This window comes from Lytechinus variegatus, chromosome 1 (genome assembly GCF_018143015.1).
Source record: "Lytechinus variegatus isolate NC3 chromosome 1, Lvar_3.0, whole genome shotgun sequence".
In the NCBI taxonomy this organism is placed as follows: Eukaryota; Metazoa; Echinodermata; class Echinoidea; order Temnopleuroida; family Toxopneustidae; genus Lytechinus; species Lytechinus variegatus.
The window spans coordinates 62,321,980-62,327,538 of NC_054740.1; positions in this window are offsets into that span (position 1 = coordinate 62,321,980).

A 5,559-nucleotide genomic window follows, 5' to 3' on the forward strand; every position below is an offset into this window, starting at 1 on the left:
ATTTTTTTTATTTACTTTTGTTTAATTATTATTTTTCAATTCATTTAGTTCGTCTATTTATTTTCATTTATTTATTTATTCATTCATTTATTTATTTATTTATTCATTTATGTAGTTATTCATTCATTCATTTATTTATTTTTTTGGGGGGATTCGTTTTAGACATTCATAAGGGAACCAGCAAACCCTTTTACCTTTTATATACAGCAGCTGAATGTCTGCCCTCCCCTTTATCTTCACCACCCCCCCCCCACACACACACACAACAGTCTGCATGTACTCATTATAACAAAATTTAAAAAGGTTAGTTTAAAAGTCAAGTGCCACCATCCGTATAGAGTAAAATCATCTTCTTCCGTCTTTCAAACTTTGATAAAACATTGAATTTTCTTTTGCATTTTTTCTGAAAATATCTGCCACTGCACCTTCATACATGTGCCATGTCAATGTGTACGTGAAGATATTCTCCAAAAAATATTTTGCATTTTATTTTGTATTCCTTGTTTCTTTGTGTTTGCACATTAAGCTTATATCAGTTATCCTTTCTCACTGTTCATTTCATTGTTATTATCAGTGGCACTATATATTACTCTGAGGGGATACAACATGATATATGGGGTAAATTTTCAACAACAAAAAGTGTCACCAAAACAAGCAAATATTTTGACCGGATCAAAATTAAAATAATACATGTAATTTCATCATTCATGATAGATTTTTTTTACATAATATTCAGAAAGTCATCCTATTTCATTTATCCTCCTTTCCTTTTACCTGCCCCCCCCCCCTTTGTTTTGCTTAAATGGACATTTAACTGTGGGGGTTATAATTATTATTTCAAATTATTATTATTGACATCATCATCATTATTCTCATCTTCATGATCATCATCAACATCATTAAAATTTCCATTAAAGGGGAAGTTCACCCTGAAGAAAACTTTGTTGTAAAAATAGTAGAAAAAATAGTAAAAAATATTGGTGAAGGTTTGAGGAAAATCCGTTAAAGAGTAAGAAAGTTATTAGAGTTCAAAGTTTTGGATATGTGACGTCATAAACGAGCAGCTGCCCCATGTGTTATGTAATATAAAATGCATGAATTTCAAATTTTGTATGGTTCCTGATGACTTAATTTTGTTTTCTATTCATGATCGGGTGTAAAATGATTTGTCTATTGATATACAAAAGGTACAGTGAAAACCATTTTCAATTTTCTGAGAAAATGACATTTCATTGATTTTTTACCATTCGCTATGTACAAATGCTGCTCGCATATGACGTCACAAATCAAATAATTGAAATTCTAATAACTTTTTGATTATTTGATGAATTTTTCTCAAACCTTCGGCAATATTTTTTATTATTTTTTCTGCTATTTTTACAATAAACTTTTTGTCAGGGTGAACTTCCCCTTTAATGCTCAACTTGTTCTATTCCTACCTCATTTTGTTCCACAAGATGGCGCTGTTTACTACTAAAGTATGGGTTCGAAACGTTTGAGGTTTGGTTTAACTTTTGAGCATGTAGGTCCATGTTTTGGGGGAGGAGGGGGTACTATAATACAAATAAGTATTACAGGGGCCGCGGAACGGTTTTCAAGGGGGGGCTGACCATGCAAAATATCACAATCGTAAGTCATTTTTACGTTCTTTGTACACGGTTTTGGAAAAAAAGTGGGGGTCCCTGATTATTGTGCCAGATTTTTTAAAGAGAAAAAAGGGTAAATTACCATGCAAACGACCGATGAGAGGAGGAGTAAGAAGGAAATGAAGGAGGTGGGGGAAATATTATTACCCTTTTCAAGTCAATATTACGTTTCAGCTCACGCTTCTAGCTCATCACTTTTACAAAACAATATTTTAGGTTAGTATACACAATCTTTTTTTATTGGGTTTTCATAATCTTGTTCATGAATTTTCAACAAAGTCCTAAAATTTCTTTTCCATGCCAGTTTTTCGAAATATAGCGCTTGCATTAGGATTTCAGCTCGCACTTCATGTTGCCATTAGATAATAATGTATCCTTTTTAGGTAAATACATGAACAATAGTTTGCGCCTTGCATAGATCTGGGGACTGTTTCATGAAAGTTGTCAGCACTGACAAGTTGTCTTTCTCCGACAGTTACTATAGTAACAGTCAGAGCCAGTGCCTTTCAGCCAATCAAAACCAAGGATTTCACTGAAATTGTGAGCTCTGACAAATTAGTCAGTGCTGACAACTTTAATGAAACACCCACCTGTATATCAAAAGATGAAACTCGCTATCTGAGTTCGCATAATTATTTTTGTCAAGTAAATATGTAAATGATTTCCGACCGACATGATTGTATATAAATCAATTAGCTCGTACTTCGCGCACGTATTATTTGCTTAGGCCTCTGAATTACAAAAACTTGTTTTTAAAATTAAAACTAAAATGTACATAAACTTCAGTTTTTAAAGGGGAAATCCTCTCAAACAAAAAGCTGATTTGAATAAAAATGAGAAAATTAAACAAGCTTAAAGTTTCATATTTCATCAAAATCTGATGTACATTCCGAAGGCGAATCCAGCTTTCGCCAACAGAGTGGGGGGGGGGGGGGTAGAAATATTATTATTCATCATTATATTCTCCGATCGGCGCTTTATGCTTACAAACTAGTTATGTTATATGCCTGAATAAGATATATCTAGCGCGAAGCGCGAGTACAAATTTGTGGATGTTTCTGGAATATTAAATATTTTGAGCAGTTTTTGTATCAATCAGATGCGTATCCTTATACTCAATAATTTTTAACAGAGTCTTACAACCGTCAACTAACCTGAAATGACTTTTGCAGTGATATATCTCGCAAATCAAAAACTTTTTTTTCTTATGACCTGAAAACTGGATATTCTAAGCACCAAAAACAGGATAGGTATCTCTTAGCACTTTTGGTAATCATGAAACGGATGAGTATCATTCTGAAATCATTGAGGCATCAAGCTCGAAGTGCCGAGCCGAATGACATCTTAAGCATGTTTTTAAATAAAGAAAAAGCAACGAGTGCGAATCACGAGCTATATATTAGTTTTATTCCGATCTGAAAACTGGAATTCCAGTTTTCAGATCGGAATATAAAACAAAAAGTTAGCACGTTGCTAAATAAAGAACGTGCATAGTATATCAAAAAACAGTTAATGCAAGCGCGATGCGCAAGACTTAATTTTCTAGACTTGAAAGTTTTTAAATCATTAAAAACTGAAAATGCTGATATTTCAATATGAAAAATGTCATTTTAGAATAAAGAACAAGCTGTGTATTAACACAATGAACAAGTAATGCGAGCTGTCTAGCATCTGATCAAAATAATTGATATACTGACCCAAATCATCGGATTCTCATTTTTTTCTTCACCTCTCCTCTCACTCTCCCTTTTCTTCTTTTTTTTTTGCGCCACCAATGGGCGGGGCGGGGGGGGGGTTGGATGCATCGGCTTAGACCCACTGAATTATTATTATTTTTTATTATTTGTGACGTCATATGTACAAGCAGCTGCCCCATATTTATGTTGTGTAATAAAACACATACAGTTTATTTGTTGATCTCCTGAAGGTACAATATTCAGAACAAAAGTATTTTGATCAGTACTGATTTTGATTTTGAGATAATGATATTTCATTGAATATTCTTACTACACCATATTATGGAAAAGCTGCTCGCATAATTATAACTATACAATAAATTATATATAAAAAAGAAACTCTTGTATCTTTTTATTCAATCTCTAAAGGATTGTCCTCAAACATTTACCACAAGCTTTCATCCCCCCTTTTTTTTTTAAGATAGGCATATAATTTTGTTAGGGCGGACTCCCCCCCTCATCTCGGAACTTGAGTGGTGCTGATAATTATAAAAATAATTACGAATGTGATATGAAGAATAGTTTTCCATGCCCCTCTCATCTTCCATGATGATCCTCGTCCTATTCCACCAGAGACCCGTTTGAGACTTGCAACTGTTGGAACTTTCAGGGGCGTAACAGGGGTCGGTGGCCACAGGGGGCAAGGGCCAAAATTTTCCCTGTCATATCATGGTATGAACAGGCAGTGGCGTATAGTGAGGCAAAATTTTTGAGGCAGCAGATATGGCGTATCGGGCAGAGTTTATCTTTTAAAAAAGTTACGAGCGAAGCGAGCGAGCAAAAAAGAAACCTTTTCATGAGAATCTAACTTTGAGATATTTTTGACACGTATTCAGTAAATAACATCATATCTTGCACTTTTCCTTTGCTTTATTTTCTCCTTTTCTTTCATTGCCCAAGCCTTCCATCTGTATACACCAGTGCTATGTTTCATTGATTTTGTTTTCCATTTATTTTATTACGTATCTATAGAGGGGGGGGGGGCGTTATAGAGCTCCTTGTCTTTGAAGGTTACAAAAGACTTTCAGTACACCGCATGTCTCTTCGTAGATTGGAGCAGTGCCCCGGTAGCTTTGGAGTTTTAGACAAAGTAAACATTAAGAAACTTTTTACCGGTAACTCATTTATCTAGGTAGGGACATATAACTTATAATTATAATGCAGGATGATATTTCAAGCCTGATTGGGACCGTTATTGCAAAAAATGTAGTAAGCTTATATGCAGTCCATCTTTCCTCCATCTTTTCTCCCGTTCTTTATTTTCAATCCTCGGCACAGCCCGGTTGTATTATTAAGTTCTTCTTTCTTTTTTTTCTTGTCCCTTTTCTTCGTTTTCAAACTTAGATTTTGGCTCCTTCCATTCTACCTTCATCCGATTTTGTTTGCCAGTTTGTCATCTTTTTATTAATTTTCCTTTCTTACTAATCATGCTAATGAATTGGTAGGCCTATTTCGGAATGATTTGTTCTTTCGTTCATTTCGTTCCTTTTCCGGTTTTCCCGCTTTGATCCTCCCGTTTTCTTTTTTTGTTGTTTCGTTTTAATTCTATTATTTTTTTCCACTTTTTTCCTTTCCCTTTTCTTTTTCCTCCTTTCCTTTCCCCTTCTCTTTCCTTTCTTTCTCCCTCCCTTTTTTCCCGTTTAAAAAAAAGTTTTAAAGAAAAAATCCACCGGGGGGGGGGGGGGGGAGGGCGGCAGCCTCGGTCGGGGCGGCAGCCTGCCCCCCCCCCGTCGCCTGTTACGGCACTGGGAACTTGGCCATCATGGCAACTACCATGGTAACCTTGATTTTGATCGGCTGCTGAGCCCTGTTGCCGTGGTAGTTGCTATGGATGGCACAGTTACAAAGTTGTAACTCTTTATGAAACACCCCCAGGTCCTGGCTCCCCCTACCCAGCTACCGACCCTGGACATGAATTTGCATAAACAGTAGGCCTACAGTCGAGAAACAAATTCAGCAAATTTGTTAGCCTTATTATAAGCTCCTTGACCATTATTTCTAAAGTTATGAAATATATACCGAGGTAGATTGCAATAAAATAAAATAGATAAGAAATAATAAAACCAGTTTTTGAAAATGTTTTATTTTGCTCTTAGTTTCTTACTGTCATTCTCCCAGAACAGTAGTAAAAAATAATTTATTTTTCTCTGTACCAGACTAAAATTTGCCATCGGGAG